General features: G+C 45.7%; 1 protein-coding gene across 2 annotated transcripts in view; it reads right to left on the bottom strand.

Moving 5' to 3' along the window:
• The window catches only part of MAP3K13 (mitogen-activated protein kinase kinase kinase 13), a 71,198-nt gene extending 55,008 nt beyond the window's left edge, over window positions 1–16,190 (bottom strand). Inside the window, exons 1-2 of one of the 2 annotated variants that reach the window (XM_079315093.1) lie at window positions 16,081–16,190; window positions 7,716–7,830 (exon numbers count right to left, since the gene is read on the bottom strand). The gene's annotated coding sequence lies outside the window, so the exon portion shown is untranslated. Of the gene's footprint in view, window positions 1–7,715; window positions 7,831–8,155; window positions 8,270–16,080 lie in introns of those variants that run through there. The other variant, XM_079315092.1, reaches the window with a different exon arrangement.
• Between the last annotated feature and the right edge of the window lie 1,025 nt (window positions 16,191–17,215).

Genomic DNA, 17,215 nt, shown 5'->3' with positions numbered 1-17,215 from the left:
CATCTTCTCCTTTAGCAAGGAGCCCATTTCTTCTCACAGGTCACTTCCAGTCATTTGGACTAGAAGGCTATCAGCCAGAAAATATAATGGCTCCTGGGTGTGCTACTGGGCACACAGCCTTCACAGCTGCATGTGGGACTGTTGCCTAACACCACAACACCTTCTCTTTCCTCCCAGTTGTCTTGTTACACTCACACTTCCAAAAGAGACTGGAAATTCTTCCTGAGTAATTCCCAGCAAACCACCACAGGGTGCTGCAGAGAGAAGGGTAAAGATTCCTCTCACACAGTCCCTGTCAAGGTCCTGATCCTTCAATATGCTGCTCAGAAATGTTACTTCTACTGCAGTGTCAAAATCCAACATCTCAAGGCATGACAGGAGAGAAATACACCTTAGGAAAAGATGGGAAGGTACATTTAAAAAGTGTTTGATGCCACTCCTCCAAACTTTTAAGTATGAGCTAGATAGTGAAAGGGGTTTACTGGAGCCCCTGAGCTGCTATGCCCTCTCTGCTTCCAGCACCAGGGAAGCAAAGCCATGGGATGAATCAAACCCCTGCATGGCCAGGGGTTTGATGGGACTTAATTTGAGAGAAATTACTCAAAATGGCTCACACATCAGGATTGAAAGCAGAGAAAAAGCCTTTCCTGAGAAACATGCAGGTCAAAGAAAATTCCATATTCCTTTGACCTCCATGTCTTACTGCAAATGTTCATATAGTTTGGGTTTTGGTTTTTTTTTTAAAGCACCAGAAAGAATAAAAATCATTCCTAGTGCACTTACATACAACCTTAGTCTATTTTCACTGGTAACTGCTACTCACCCTTCTTCCATTCCAAATTCTGGTACTCTCCCCTCTCACCACCAAGACTGAGAGCTGACACGTCCCTCACCCTTTCTTCCCCTCTTGCTGAAACCTTATTTCCACCACTCTAATAGTTCTTGACTTAACTGGGACAAGGAAAATTATTCTGGGCTTCTCTGTCCTAACAGTTAGTCTATTCTGTATTAACCATCCAGAGCACTGCAAAATCACACTGAAGCCCCAGGCAACCATTCTAACGCTTCCTTAAATTCTTGCTTTAATCAAATTGCCCATTTTTACTGGACATATCTCTAGCCAGATATATATATTTATATATCTATATATTTATATGAACTTATTGTATAAAAATCCGTCAGTGTTAAGAAAATTCAGAAAAGCTCATTTAACAACATTCATTCCAAGAGCTCACAATAAGCTGAATTTCTCTTCAACCTTAAAACAGAACTATTCCTTATGCAAGATAAATTTTTGCCCATCCTTTTAAGCAAGATGCAAAAGCATTTTCCACACTTAAGGACAGAAACTTCAGTAAATATTACACACTGATGAAATGTATAATTGCATCTACTAGTTTAGGCATGGAACTGAAAGGCCTGGCTTTCAAAGGCTGGCTGCACAATGGCTCCCTTAGCCTGTTTTAATCTAAACTATCACTTTCAGCCACCCAAGCCAAAGGAAAGGAATTTTTAGGTGCACTCATCTCAAACTCTGACCTTTACTTTGCATCATCTGATGTCCAATATCAACACCATGGCAGCATTAATTTTTTTAAGGGATGCAGGTTTGTTTCTGCACAACCCCACTTTTCACAGCAACTTAATTACAAATTTGGTTTGGCTGATGGCAGCAGCAGTTTTGGAACAACACTATGTGCACCTCTGAAAGAATGAGCTCTTTTCAGAGTAAGGCTAAAGGCAAACTGCAGTGTCCTCCACCTTACTGCATTACAGAGCTGTGCCATTTCTGGCAGGGAAACAGCAAAGGGAAATTTTCTGTACTGTACTGTGAGAAAGCAAATCCCTTGCATTTTTCAGATGGCACTTCCCAAAACCTGCCAATCATTTTAACTGCAAGAGACAGCACACTACATAAATGTATTATGACTTTCTAGAGAAGTGCATCCACAAAAGCCTTTACTTGGAGACACTTAATCTGTTAGGAAACTCTTCTATCAGGAAAAAAAATCAGGGCTGGTTTCCATTTCCTGGAGTCTGTGCCTGAGACAATCAACCATAGTCTGAGTTCACCACCAAGTTACACTGTCCAGTTTCTCAGTGAACAACACTCTCCCAGCCATGAGCAAGGCATCAAGCACCAGCTCATTGTGCAGCCTCCACTCTGCCCATCCTGAGGCTGGAAACAGAGGGCTGGCTGCAGACTGGTATCAGCACAGGGCAGAACAAATAAAGATACCACTGTAATCACTTTGCAGATAAGGCAGCCAGTGCAAGCACAGCTGTCTAAGAAATACACAGCAGAGAAGTGGGAATACAAAGTGTAAGCAGGAGTTCTATTAGACCTGAAATTACCTGGACTGAGATAAACATCCAGTGCTACTGCTGCAACATTCTGTCAAGCAAACATGAAGTTTTCCCCTTCTCACCTTCCCTCTCAGGATAGAGCACAACCATTTAAGAGCACACAGCTCTGTTTCTCAAGTACAACAGAAAAGTACAAAATAGCAGCACACAGTCAGGTTTGGGGTGGTAAATTATGCACACTCTTTTCCCTCCTACCCTACAGCTGGAGACATTCTCCTTACAATGGAGAATGCAAGGACAAGGGGGAATGGTTTCCAACTAAAAGACAAGAGATTTAGGTCAGATATAATGAAGAAATCCTTTCCTGTGAGGGTGGGCAGGCCCTGGCACAGGTTGCCCAGAGAAGCTGTGGCTGTCCTTGGACTCTGGAAGTGTGCAAGGCCAGGCTGAACAAGGCTTGGAGCAACCGGAATAGTGGAACGTGCTCCTGGCCATAGCAGGGGCTGGAATTAGATGATTTTTAAAGTATCTTCCAAGCCAAACTATCCTGGAATTCTATGAAAACACCCTGTTTATTGTGAGCCACATCAGTACCAGTGGCAGGGCCCCTGATTTCAGCCAGCCCTGCTCAGACTCCAGCCAGGTGATGCTCTGGCAGTACCAGCAATGCCAGGAGAAAGGCAGGACAGAGCTCACCCAAAGTGTGTGGTACCCACTCAGAGCCACCACCTCAAACCCTGTCACAGGGCACTTCAAAGATGGACAAACCCTTGAAGGTGGATGCAATAGCAGCTGAGACTGCTTGCACTTGCCTTCATAGGCTGGGACTTTAATTGGAGCATACTAGAGTGCATTAATAACAATTTTAGACGAAAACAAACAACTTCATTTACTTTTACAAAGCCTTTGCCCTCATCTTCATTCACTACAAGTGTCAAAGAAAGGTCAAAATAGCTTAATTTTCTTCTGCACTGGACAAAAAGGCACAAAGAACAGAGGGTAAATTTAGCTTTCTTCATTTGCACTAGGGCTTAAGGAAGGAGAGAAGGAATTTATTATCATCAAATTGACCCCAGCATAAACTGGTTGCTTTTATCATGGCTGTGTAAACCAAAAAAGAGAAAACCAGAGAGTAGAGATTTAAAAAGATGCATCACCTCAAAGACAATGGTTAGAATTCAATGCTAAAAAAATTGTGGTAACAGACAGAACACAAAAAACTGAGCAGGTTTCCAAACACAGCTACTGCAAAATAGTAGCCAATGCAATGCTCAGGCACCAGAGAATGGAGACCAAGTCAAGTGGTAAATGAATTAAATAAAAGTAGATTGTGGTCCTTATCAGTAATGCTGAATTCTCCTTTACCTGGTAGCACTGAGCAAATATTATTTTAATAGAAATGTAATTCTACTTCAAGATGGCAAGTGCAATGTGTTTGAGAAACAATATAATCCTATTTGATAAGGGGACCTGCAGACAAGCAATGCTACCTGCCAAATTTACAGTTCATTTATTGCTGCACCTGTATCTACTAATCAGTACCCAAAAGTTACACGTGACCAGAATATATTCAAACTTTTTTTTTTTTTTTAATGCATCCACAGAATATTTAAGTGTAGGAAAAATATATCTTGAAAATAGAATTGTTTGACTCAGGCAGCTAGAAAAACCACCATGGGAATCTGAAATCTCCTTTTCCCTCCAACTGATTACCATTTTTTACAGCTTATTCCATTCACTAAATGTCTGCCTAAAGTGCTCTGCCAAGCAAAAATTATTTTCTTAACAGCAGATCTTAATAAAAGAAAGATGTGCAGTGGTTTTAGTTTTGACACTTTCTAACTAAACTGGGCTGCAGACAACACTTGGCACAGAAAGGTCCCACACCAGGAATTCCTGAAGTTTTGCTCATGGCAAGTTAATTCCAGTGCAGTGGGTGAACAGCTCACCCCAGGCTGATGCTGATGGTACACTGTGCCATTAAGGGGATCCATCAAGCCACAGTGATGATATTTCACATTCAGTTAAAGCAAAACAAATGGTTCCCAACACAGCAGCTGAAACATCCCAGAAAGGCCATGTGCATCCAGCAGCCAGGCTGTCAAACCCCTGCTGAACACTGGCTGTAAATTCAATGGGATGAATCTTATGGCTCTTCCTACAGGAAACTTGGGTGTGTCTCAGGCTGCTCACACTGCTTGGGCTCTCAACTACTGGGCCTGCAGTTTATAACATGGAACCCTCAGGATCCCCAGGAAAGAGAGAGAACCACACACCAGCTGGACTTCTTTAGGTGTCTTTGGAGCTGGGAGGGCCTCCCTTGGCAGAAGGGAATTAGCAAAGCCCTGAAGGAAGCAGCAGTAAAATAAAGATGCAAATAGAAGTTGATGCAGCTCTGCCTCACAGCTCTCACCTCCAATGGCCTGGGCGGATCCCCCAGACAGTCTCAGCCAGGCAGCACTGGAAATATTCCCTCTCCCAGAGAAAATAAGGATGGTAACTGATTCTGGCTGGGCAGCATCATCCAGTTTTTGCCCAAGGTTCAAACTGTCCATATTTTGTCAAGATGCATGTTAAATTGATGGCATATTTTTGTCCTAATGAGACAAGAATTTCATCCACAAGCACCAAGGCATTTTCAGATCCTGTAAGGCCATTAGTGATGACGTACTGGGGCAGACAGGCAAGGCAGAACCTACCAGGGACCTCCACACCTACTCAGGGTTTTACAGTTAGGACAGAAGCCTGATACAGTCAAATCTCCACATGAAAAACAGACAAATCCAAACTCCAGACAAATCCCAGTGGTTATCCAATATCAGAACATGTGCACACTGCAAGTCAGTCTTATGGTGCATGGGTGGGCCAGTGGATAACATGCCCTTGTCCCTTGCTAGTAGAGCTGCCCAGTGAGCACATACACTGGAAGCACCTTGTCCCTGTCCCCATGGAAGCTGCAAATCTCCTCCAGGAGATGCACTGTGTCATCACATGTCACCAGGGAGGTTGTGGCTTCCACCCCTCAGGAATTGTTCAAGGTCAGGCTGGATGGGGCCCTCAGCAACCTGACCTGAGTGGCAGGGGGTGGAACTGGATGAGCTTTAAGGTCCCTTCCGACATAACCCATTCCATAGTTCTAGGATTCTACAACCATTCCTGAGCCACCTCTGGCTGCAGCAGCTGCTGGAGAAGCACAGCTCACAGAGCTCCAGCCCTCCCTGCTGCAGCCCAGTAGGAACAGTCTGCTGAAGGCTCCAGTGACAGCTCTGAACACTGTGTGCTCCAGTGCTCCCATGGGATGCAGCTCCTTCCCATGCCCTGTCCTGCAGGAGGGATGCAGCAGGAGCAGGCACCATATCCAGCCCACAGGCCACTGGCAAGATGCCTCTAATCAAGAGCCAAGAACCAGAACTGTTTTACTGGAAATACCTCCCAGTATTTCCCAGCTACTGTTGAAAACCCCTCCTTGACCAAGGCTGGGACAGCTCCTGGCTCCAGTGCAGGTGCCTCTCCCCAGCTGCACACCGTGAGAAGTCCCTGTGCTGACAAAAGCTGCTGGGGCTGTGATAGCAGCAAAGAAAACAGCCAGTAAACAACACACAAGAAATAAGAACAAGTACTCAGAGCAGGAATACCAGCACAGCCTGATATTTACTTAATGACTCATCCAGAGGAGGATCTATCCCTTTAGGCTTATGGCCAGCATGGGAACAGGTAATAGGAGAGTGTATGAAATCACTGGAGCTCAGCTCCTCCTGACCTCTGGGAACAAAGAAGCCTTAGAACAGCAAAAAATATCCTCTTTTCACTCTCTCTTCACTCTGTTGCACAATCTTTCTTTACAGAGTAAAGTCATACTTTTTACAGACCGAAAAAGGAGAAACCAAAATGCAGAGAAAATATTTCTGCTCATCCACACAACAGCAAAATACAGACTACACCAGAAAAGGTATTACCCAGTGAGATTCCCTAGCTTTATGGGGTTTTTAGCTAAAGACAGACAATATCTGAAGAGGACACTTGGAAAACACAGACACTTAGGAAAGATAAAAGAGCTTTCAGAACTCAGTCACACCTTTGGCTTTGGAGCTTTCAGGTTTCCATCCTGTGCAGATCATACCAGACACCAAAGAGCACCAATGAACATGAACAGCAGTTTTCTCTCCAGCTACAAGACTTCTGTTCCTCAACAAGTAAATTCTGACACTGCATCCTGTTGTAGCTGTCAAGTCCCACATTCCTGAGAGGCATTCTGTGCCACCAAACATACAAGTGTTCAAGGAACTCACATGGCTAATGAGCTTCAAAACCATAAAAGCACATGAAGAGTTCACTCTAGGATGAACTTCTACTGGGATCCTTTCCTCACATGGAAAAGCATTTATGCACAAAAGGACTGTGACACCAGTGCTGAATATTTTCAAGCAATTTCTGTGCAGGCAGAATGACAACTGACAACCACCTATTCTTCACCATTTACACTCTACTACTGTCTTTGAGTTCAGAGCTGCTAGTTGGGTCATGTCAAAAAACAGAAAACAGAGTAATTAACAAAGTAGCTATCAGAATGGCAAATTTATTAGCCTGATTAAAAAAATATAATTAATGCTGCTAAGTGGGCAAACTTAGGCCTACATAGCTCATGGTTTCCTTTCATTTGCAATTTATTAAAGTGAGAGTAAAGTCAAAACCAAGATATTTTAAACCTTAACTGTCTCAGAAATGCTGGTTTTATTTCAATGTTGAGTGCAGGACTTATGTAACATTTCCCATTTTGATTTCTTTTATTAAAGGATTTTAAAACAAAACTGTTCAGTCACTGCCTACAGCCCTGAGGGGCTGAGTACAAAAATAACATAAAAGATATCACAAACTCTACAAAATACAACTCTGATTTAATTTCATTCAAGCATTATGTTCTTTACTTTGGGGAAATTACTTTATCATCTTTGATAGCAAGCACTCTTCTTCAGCTCTTCTGAACATTGAAAACATCATTTGAGGTACGACTGGAACAAAACCTGAAAATGCCTTATGTAATTTAATACACTTGCCAAACTAAACCAGAGTTTGTCTTACAAGCTTAACTTTCTCATTCTGCAAATAAAACACCTACATTTTCTCCATTCATCAGAAAATATCTGCATTCCCAATAGCTCATCTCTTTCACTAAGCACTCCAGCTTTTTCAAAGGCTTCTAAATCAATGGTAATTAATGAGTGGAAAATATTCCCTGCTCCCTGCCTATTTCTCCTGGTGATAAAATACACATTTTCCCAAGCAAGTTTCCATGGGTTGTGCCAGCCCAGAGAGGCAATCTCAGGCCAAGCTGGAATGAGGGTGAATCTGCCTTTGGTCAAGGCCCAAGACATCGGGCAGCTCATCTGTCACATACAAAACCTACTCACCTTCAGGACATGTAATTTTCCAGTAGGAAAGTGTGAAAAGGCTCATTTTGGAAGATGTAATGGTCCATCAGTTTTTGTCCTTAACTCTCTTTGCTCTTCCTCCCAAACTGGTGTTCTGGAGATATAAAAAGAACTTCAATTTAAAATATGGCTCAGATAAACACTAAATTTTTCCTTCTTTTTACCAGGCACACTGAAAGGTCACCTGAAACCCATCTGATGGTCCAGTCACTGAATTACTGCTGTCTTATCTCAAAGGAGGCTGTAAGGAATTATTTCCTCACCCTTGCCACCCTCACAGCTTACACATCTACCATCCACACTAGCATGCTGAGAATTCATCCTGAAGATTGGAAATGGGCAAGGGACTTATTCAAAGTAAGCATAAACACTGAAGTGTTCTGCTGAATTTTGCTACAGTTCCCTTGATGACAGATTACCTTCCTTCTCCTCACCAGAGACACTTGGGTCCAACTGTGCAGCATAACCAGGGCACTTCTTATCCTGCTTGGGACTATGAGGAGTTAGACATCTTTGCAAAATTAGGCTGAAAAGGCAAAGCAAAAGCACTGGGAGTGTAAATGAGCAAATGCCACGTTAGAAGCAATTTCCCTGGCAGACCCATTTCACAGCCAAAATAATTAGATCACTAGCAAGAAACATCCCAAGCAGATAAATGGTGTGTTACAAGATTAACCAAGGTCACTTCCCTTACATCTGGCTTTCTGAAAAGATGCCTCCCCAAAAAACTTAACCCTAGGGCTTCATTCAAATTAAAAATTCACTGTTGATGTACATCAATACAAACCAAATCAAAGTATTCCAGAGCCTGCCAAGTGCTGACTGCCCAAGGAGAGGCCACATGCCTTCTAAGTGAGAGAAATCTCCATTTGAGAGCCACCTAAACTCTGAGACTGCGGCTGCTGGGTGTTCAGAGATAACTGCCAACTCATTAAAATCCCACATTAGAAGTTTATTAAATATGCAAACATTAATGGAATTGGACTAGCAGCTACTTAGGCAGATAAAATTTCAACATGGCGCATCCCGCAGTTCCCGTTATCTATGTTGTGTCCTTTTGGAAGCATCTGTGAGAGAGTCACCAAGTTGCTCAAGGCATTCAGTGAAACCCTTCAACTCTTTCAGATAACTCATGTCACACTCTGAACATTCCCACTAGCCTAGAAAAGACTCCTGCTTCCCAATAATTACAACTCAGTATCTGCTGTCCATTTCCACTTTCACACTTCACTGTTGGAGATGCAAAGCATCCCCAAGTGTTTTTCCCCTTTGGGAATATGTGCAAGACAAGCCCCCCATCTCTTTGCAAGCTCACAGGTATAGAAGTTTTACACATAGCCCAAATTACAATCCTGTCAACTTGTTGCTGGAAGAACCACAAAAGGAAGAGCAGAGTGTCATACAGACAACAGGGATTAAAGAAAAGTGCTTAAAAAGCAGCTCACCTGAAATTCAGGTAACTCCACACATGCACGTGTGTGTAGAACTCTGCTTGGAGCTCCTTCTTTCAGTTCTCTCAAGCACAAGCATAAGTCCCCCCTGCAAACTCCATTCTCAGTATATTTTGCCCACAAAAATGCAGTTTCATCCGTGGGTTATTCTGCAAAGTCCCAGTGCCTGGTGAGTGTTTCAACAAACCTCCAAGTTTTTGCTGTAGAGTGACATCAGACTTGGAATCATTCTTCACTAATGCTATCAGCATAATCTGAGCTAGCCCTAGAGTAAGGAGGACAAGGTATATCTCTCATCACACACAGAATAAACAAGCTCCTAAAAGTCCTTAATGCACCTTCAGGTGACTGACAATAGCCTTGCTCTCTCAGCGGCTTCAAAGAATGTCTGGAAGTTTTAATCCTCTAACTACAGAAAAATAGGTGTGGTTTAGCACCACCTTCTTGGAGATGTGAGGTTTCAGCAAAAGGATGGAAATGAAATCTCAGGGAACAACCTTGGAACAAACATGACTTAGAGAGGAAGAAGGGAAATGAAGGAGCATGAAGTGACCTCCAAAGAAAACAGAGAGCTCATTGAGGACAAAGAGGCTGAGCAGGTTGTTTCCCACCACCTCTCCTGGTTCCACTGACAGTCTGGAGAAGCAAGAGCTGCTGTAATTGTCAACAACTTCCTGGAACCAGCCCAGAAGATGCAACACTGAAGTCTATGTTTCTTTCAGCCCTGCAACCATATGGGCCTCTCAAAATAGCAGGTTCAAGGATACCTTGGCCAAGAGGGAATCAGCAAAATCCCCCATCCATCACCTGATGCAACACCAGGCATCACATGTTGCAGAACCTTGAGCAGCCGCCAGTTTGAGGTCAGGCACACAATAGCTTCCCACTCCAAGAACCAGGAAGCCAGGGTTTAGCTTTTTTAAAGGAGAAATGAAGTATTTTGGAAATTAAGGCAAAGACAGACTTCAAGGTAATCTGCATTCTGGAAGGGGTCTTGACTAAATCTCACATGGATTCTGGGGACTGATCTTTGCTGCTTCAGTGTGTTCAGCAGCCAGCTCACGGCTGGCTCCAAGGTCAGCTATTTGCCAAAGCAAAGGAAAACCCATATAAACCTTTTACCTCTTAAGAACATCAGAATGACTGTTGCAGGTGGTACATTCGGGCCCTAGCCACGGTGAAAAATGACTGTGCAAACATTCCCTAAGGCTCTGAGCACTAGGAGGCTTCTGCACAGGTATGTGCTCTGTCAACTGCCCTCTGGTCAGTCCACAGAGCTCCCCAACTCGACTGCACTACACAGAGTACATCAATAGTTTGGATTATCTCTGCCCAGGGAGCTCCTGCCTGCTCTGCAGGAACGTGCAATGGAAGACTGAACACAAAAATAATACTTGTAGCTTACAGCCAGCACCCTTATTCTGCCCACCAGAGGCTTCTAGAGGAGCCTCTACCCACGAAAACACACTAAATTAGTTATCCAGCACCTGTATTTCCTCCCAATACTGACAGACAAGCACATTGAAACTTCAGAATACTGTGCCTTGGGGAATGCAAATAACCTATTAAAGGAGAGCTCTGTTTGTAAGGGAAGCAGGGAGGTCACAGCGCTCTGTGTCAGGTGTATGACACACTGACCTGTGCCCAGGGACACAAGAGTCCTCCCAGCAACCCTACAGCTAAAGCACCTGCTAAACATTCTTATTCCCAAAGTGCTGTCTCAATGCCATCAAGCAACATGGTGAACTTTAGTGTTCAGGTTGTAAGGAACACAGATAGAAAACAAATGATTCTATGAAAACTCAGTCATGCATCTGCCCCCTGCACCACCAGCATGAGAGCCCAGCATTCTGTTTCCTCCACCAACATGCAGGTGTCAGGCTGACCTGCAGCCAGCAGCAGCACTGGATACACAGCATCAGCAGGAAACTCCTCTTTGAGGGACACCTGAGCAGCCCAGACGCAGGGAAGGATAACATTGCAAGGAAATTTCATCCCCCTTAGCACTGAGCCATCCTGCCACAGACCAAAGGTCACAACTGTAGTGGCACCAGTTATGAGAGCGACAATGCAACCTCACAAGACAGGCTGGCACACTGATCCAGAGATATGGATGCTGGGACAATGCCCTTTATCCATGCAGGGCAAATCTGTTGAGCTAAGACAGGAGCAACCAAAACTCACAAGTCTCTGAAATGTGGACAAGGCGTTTCCTGGCAACAGTAACAAACCAATGGAGTAAAATGAATGTTTTCTCAGCACTTTGCTGAAGGGTAACCTCGCTAACGCCCTCCTGCAGGAGACAGGATCTTCTCTGACAGAACCACCAGCAGCAGCTGACCCAGCACAGTGACCAAGGCTGACACTGCTGCACTCCCCTCTGCTCGGCTCCAAGGTGGTCAGGAGCCCACCTTCTCCCCGAGGGAACTCCAAAAATAGCCTTTGCTCACTCGAGGGAATCCACTGAATAAACCACAGGCTGAGCCCTTTGCTCACAGCCCACACCACAGCAGCTCGCCTGCTCAGAGGTGGATGGAGGAGAAATGTAGGCCACACATGCAGAGAAAAAGAGACATCCAGAGCTCAGACATGCCAGAGATCCCATCGGCAGAGTCGGGAAGTGAATGCCCATTAAAACAGCCTGCAACTGCTGGGGTACAGCTCAACACAAGCCAGGCAGGCTAAGGGCAAAACACATCTCATCAAAAAGTCAAAAACTTGTGGGCTATTTTCCCCACTAAACTGCCTGATGAATCATTAAAGAATATCTTTGTGATGTAACTATTCAGACTTACACAAAGAAGCCTTGTAATTAGCTCTCACAGTAATCCTCTGGCCACCATCTGGAGCTCAGCCTAAACCTTGACCTCAGTCCCTCCAGACAGGCACACATCCGTGACACACACCTGACAGTGAGTCACACTGCTACACTGCATTCACTAAGAGCACAAAGTTGACAGGAATGCTAAAAACTCCAGCTGCTTTTTACTCTACAGGTTCTTCAGTTCACACCCATCACACTTAAGGAAATGGTTTCAAAAATATACATTTAAAAAGCAGGAGTCATCAACCCAATCCTGCATCTAAAATAAAATGTTTCTTCCATTTAAACCTCGGTTTATAAGTAAATAAAATTGACACAAGACATACCCAACCTTCTTCCAATTACACAGGAGAAAAATCTTCCTAGAACCAGATTCTGACAGAAAACAGACTTACCACAGATATAAAGTCACTTATTCCCCTCAGGTATAAATAGCTCAAAATATTTTACTATTAAAGGATGGCAAAATTATTTTACCTAAAGCACCATAGATGACTGGATGTTCTTTTCTTGCTAAAACCTTCTGATGACTTTGAAATTCCTCTTCCCCACAAGCAAATAAAGTCTAAGATGCCTCCCACCTCTTATAAAGCCTCTTAGCTAGAGAAAAACTAGTTTTCTTTAATACACAGCTCTATGTTCCTTACTGAACTCCCCACAGCAAAGCAGTCAACAACGATACATGCCACCAAGAACAAAATTTATCTTGTCAGTCCAAGAAGAATTCTATTTCCAATGAAGTTGAGCAAGCAGATTTTAGACTTTTGTTAAAAAAGCCCACAATGCAAGGAAAGATGGATGGAGCAGGCTGAAAGTGCTGAAACAGTTATTGCTTAGTTCATATCTGAGAGCAAATCTCTGCAAGAATGAGAAATGTTTATTTTTTCTAGGGATCACGTGTCTATAAAGCACAAAGAGCCTTCTGTAGTAGGAGCCATGGTCCCAGAGCAGAGACCTCCTACCAGCTGGGCTCCTGGCACACACAATTCCCTCCAGCTTGAGGGATGGTTAAATACAAATAACAGCAAGATTAGAACAGACCACCAGGCATGAGGCCAGGGAGACCCCAAATTCCACTCATTTCCCTACAGAGAGACAGAGTGGGGCTGTCGCCAGCACCAGGTACAGAAGTGGCTGTCTCCTGACATCATGCAGACTCCCAGCCCTGGATGTGGGGACACTGTGGGGGTTTCTGAGCCTCCTCTGGACCATTCCCCACAGCCAGATTGGCTTCAGTTGGGCAGGGGATGGTTTAAAGTGATTATTTTTGCCACACCACCTTTTCTCCTGGCTGCAGCTTCAGCAGGGATTGCCCAAGACCGAAGTTCCTACACGAGTCAATATTTAACTCGAGCTCTGCACTGCTGAGACCCACCTGGAATATTGGATATAGCTGCTTATTAAAGCTTATGCTGCCATTTCTAACAAAAAAATAATAACAGGCAAGTTATCTTCTTCATGACAACTTGTGAAGAAAAATTCTACAGGGACAGCAGTTAGAGCCAGCATAAGTAATTTTAATAAGGCAACTAAAGAAAAATGCTTCTAGGAAAGGAGATCTAAGCAATGGGATGTGAACACTGCAGAGGAGGTTCTGAGCAGGGGCAAGAGCCACATGGCAAAAAGCATGTAAAAGCAGACCACACCAAGGCCTGGAAATTCAGCATTTGTCCCAGAAGCAGTATTTTAACATTGCAATTAAGCCATTAATCTATGTCACAAAGGCTTATATAAAAGTCTTGCAGATTACAAGGAGAAGCATTTATTCTCCACTAATTATCACTACATATAGACTGCTGTACTAACACAGACACTTTAAAACAACACAATAAACAAAAGTGCTTTTTCCAGGTTAATTGTCTTAGTGAGGGTAAGAAAACTTTACATTTTTTTAAAAATTTCTCTGCATGCACCTGATAGTTTTTGCCAATAGTCTCACCTTTTATATTTTTGGATGGAGAACTTTCTGCTGAATATAATTCAGGCCAAAAGCAAGCAACTGAGAGTAATTCCTTCTTTCCTACATCTGTTTCAATTTTTTATCCACCTGTTCTCTGTGAATTCTTTATTTGTTGTTAGCACTCCCACCTTTCCATTAAGTAAAAACTGTTTTTATTCTCTAAACAAGAACATCTGTTGTAGCAATGATTGCCATGAAATTATGGGTGAAAAGCACTACAGACAGCATACTAAAAATGCCTCAGTTCTGTATTTCTAATCCTTCACAGTTTGGTCAGCACCCAAAAGGAAACTTTTTCAGGAAACAAAAACATTTCTGGGAAAGAGTGGAAAGAAGAGGCTGAGAATATTAGGAACATCTGGAAACAAGGAATAGTGTGTAGCATTCATCCCCAAAAAAAAAAATCCAAAACAAAACAACAAACACCACCAAAAAGCCAAACCACAAACACCAGGACTGTCCAGCAAAGTGTAGCCTTAGGGAAACACTTTCAGGAGCAGCTGAACTGATTTTGATCCCTGCCACTGCCTAGTGGGCAGGCTGCCTCTCCCTGGTGGATGCACAGACACAGACTCACAGCTCCATGGATCCAATTTCCAGACGCAGGTGGGTTTGGCACTTGAATCCCACCACACCACCACTTACACCTGCACTTGAGGAGCAAGGAAAACAGACAAGCAGAGGGATGGAAAAGAGGTGCACAGGGCTCCCCTTTCCAGCAGGAATAAAATACCAAACCCGTTCCTGAAATTCCATGCTTCCAGATCCACACAGTTACCACAATCAGATCACAACTCCACTCCATCTTAAAGTGAATGCAGAAAGTATTTACCTTTATTTTTCTGCTCTACCTTGAGAATGAGATCAGTGTATTAAGAGCAGCCTACCTTTGAAGCAGGTAAAACTTTTAAAGGTTAAAAAAATAATTGCAAGTGAAGTCACAACAAGATCTCAGCACTTTCCAGCAGCAAAATTCCCAATGAGAAAGGAGGCAGGTTCCTGTCTGTTTTATCTAAAGGTTTTATTATCATTGCACTACCCATGCAGGTGTTACTTATACCAAATCACTATTTAGCAAAAATGAGACACAATATGAAATTGTGCCTGGGGAAGTGTCCTTCCCTACAAGGAGAAAAGAGGAATCGTTTGGAATTAAAGGGATTCTAAAATTCACCCCATTCCACCCCCTGCCATGGGCAGGGACATTTTCCATTATCCCAGGCTGCTCCAAGCCCTGTTCAACCTGGCCTTGGACACCTCCAGGGATGGGGCAGCCACAGCTTCTCTGGGTAACTGTGCCAGGGCCCCATCACCCTCACAAGGAGGAATTCCTTCCCAAAATCCCATCAGTCCCTGCCCTTCGGCAGAGAGAAGCCATTCCCCTTGTGCTGGCACTACAGCTCCTGCCTTCCCTCATCAACTTAAGAGCTGCATTTCTCTGGGCTAAGCCACACTGCCCAATTGAAGCATCCACTAAACTTATCCCGTCCACTCTCCCAAACTCCTGCACACGAGAGAAGCATCAAAATTCCTACACTTTTTTTTTTTTTTTTTTTTTTTTTTTTTTTACTGGAGTGGGCACAAAACCAGTGGGGCCTGCGCTGGTCTTTGTTGTTGTCAACAGCCCCCGGACAGGATTAGGACAGACACCAGAGCTTAGCTCCGGCGGGATTTGCTCCAGGTTATCCGGAGACTGACTGGAACGCTTCCTGCTGCCCGGAGAGCAGCGATAACACCCTGGGACTGCTCACCTGCCTCACAGCAGGCACCGCCAGCCGCGGCCACGGCAGCGCCCCGACCGCTCTCTTCAATTGGAAATAGTCCCTTTTTATATCAAATATACACGCGTGAGAGCTCCGCGCCTGCACGCAGGGGCAAAGTTCCCTGAGCACCCCGAAAGCCGGGCACTGCATTCCCCGAGCATCCCGCATCCCTCAGCACCCCATTGCCCGAGCACCCCCGGTACTGCACACCGCGTTCCTGGGGCACATCATTCCCTCAGCACCCCGTCACTGGGGCACTGCGCTCCCTAAGCATCGCGCCGGCTGCGCCCCTCGTTCCCTGCGCACCCCGCACCACTGAGCCCCTCGTTCCCCGCGCAGCCCATACCCCCGAGCTCCCCGTTCCCTGTGCAGCCCGCGCCCCCAGCTCCCCGCTACCTGCGCGTCCCCAGCCGGCCCCGCCGCTCCGCCCCGCGCCGGGCCCGCAACGTCACCTCCGGGCGCGCGCCGGCTGCGGGCGGATTTTTAATGGAGGGCGGGGCTTGCGGGCAGAGGCGGGGCCTGTGGGGTGGGGGCGAGAGCTGGAGGGGTGTGGGCGCGGTCTGAGGGGTGTGGGCGGGGCCTGATGGAGCGCGGGCGGGTCACCGAGGCGTGGGAGGGGTCTTGGGGCATGGGCGGGGCGTTGAGGGGAGTTTGTGCACGTGGGCGCGGTTTAATACGGCGTGGGCGTGGTCTGATGTGTGGGCGAGGCCTGGGGCGGTGCGCGGGCGGGTGTTGGGCGGGAACGCGTGAGGCGGCCCCGGGCGGTGCCCGTGAGGGGCCGGGCACGGCGGGATCGGCCGAACCGCACATCTCAGGCGGTGCCCGTGAGGGGCCGAGCACAGCAGGACCTGCAGCATCTCTGGCCGTGCCCGTGAGGGGCCGGGCACAGCAGGACCTGCAGCATCTCTGGCCGTGCCCGTGAGGGGCGGGCACAACAGGGCCTGCAGCATCTCTGGCCGTGCCCGTGTGGGGCCGGGCACAACAGGACCTGCAGCATCTCTGGCCGTGCCCGTGAGGCGTCTCGAGCCGTCCTGAGATGCTTCCGACGAGCCCTGGGCCGGGCAGGATGTGTGCAGGAATCGCAGCCGGCCCGAGAATTGGGACTGCATCACCTGCGTGGGCCAGCACGGACAGACGAGCACCGGGCTCGTGGCTGAGTGCGATAAGGGCGGCCAAATCACAGCTCGGTATCTGCGGTTTGCCCTGTTTTCGAGTAAGTGGTGACAGCAGCCCCACTATTCTAATATGACCTGCCAGTTCTCTCAACACCAAGTTACGGCCTGGGGTGGCCAAACTAGATACTAAGATGCCAAGCTTTGACAGACACTTTTAACACTCTAGCTTTCTGCTGGATACAAAAGAGTTTCTTTAGTGCTACATCAACCAATCTGCAAGGGAGAACAGAAAACAATAGAGTGTAAGTATCTTTTTGTTCCCTTCATTGACAATGTTACCGTGTCCTTCGGGGAAATGTCCCTCTA

The sequence above is a fragment of the Erithacus rubecula genome (assembly GCF_903797595.1).
Source record: "Erithacus rubecula genome assembly, chromosome: 11".
In the NCBI taxonomy this organism is placed as follows: Eukaryota; Metazoa; Chordata; class Aves; order Passeriformes; family Muscicapidae; genus Erithacus; species Erithacus rubecula.
Note: the sequence above shows the minus strand (reverse complement) of the source record. Positions and strands in the feature narration are given on the sequence as shown.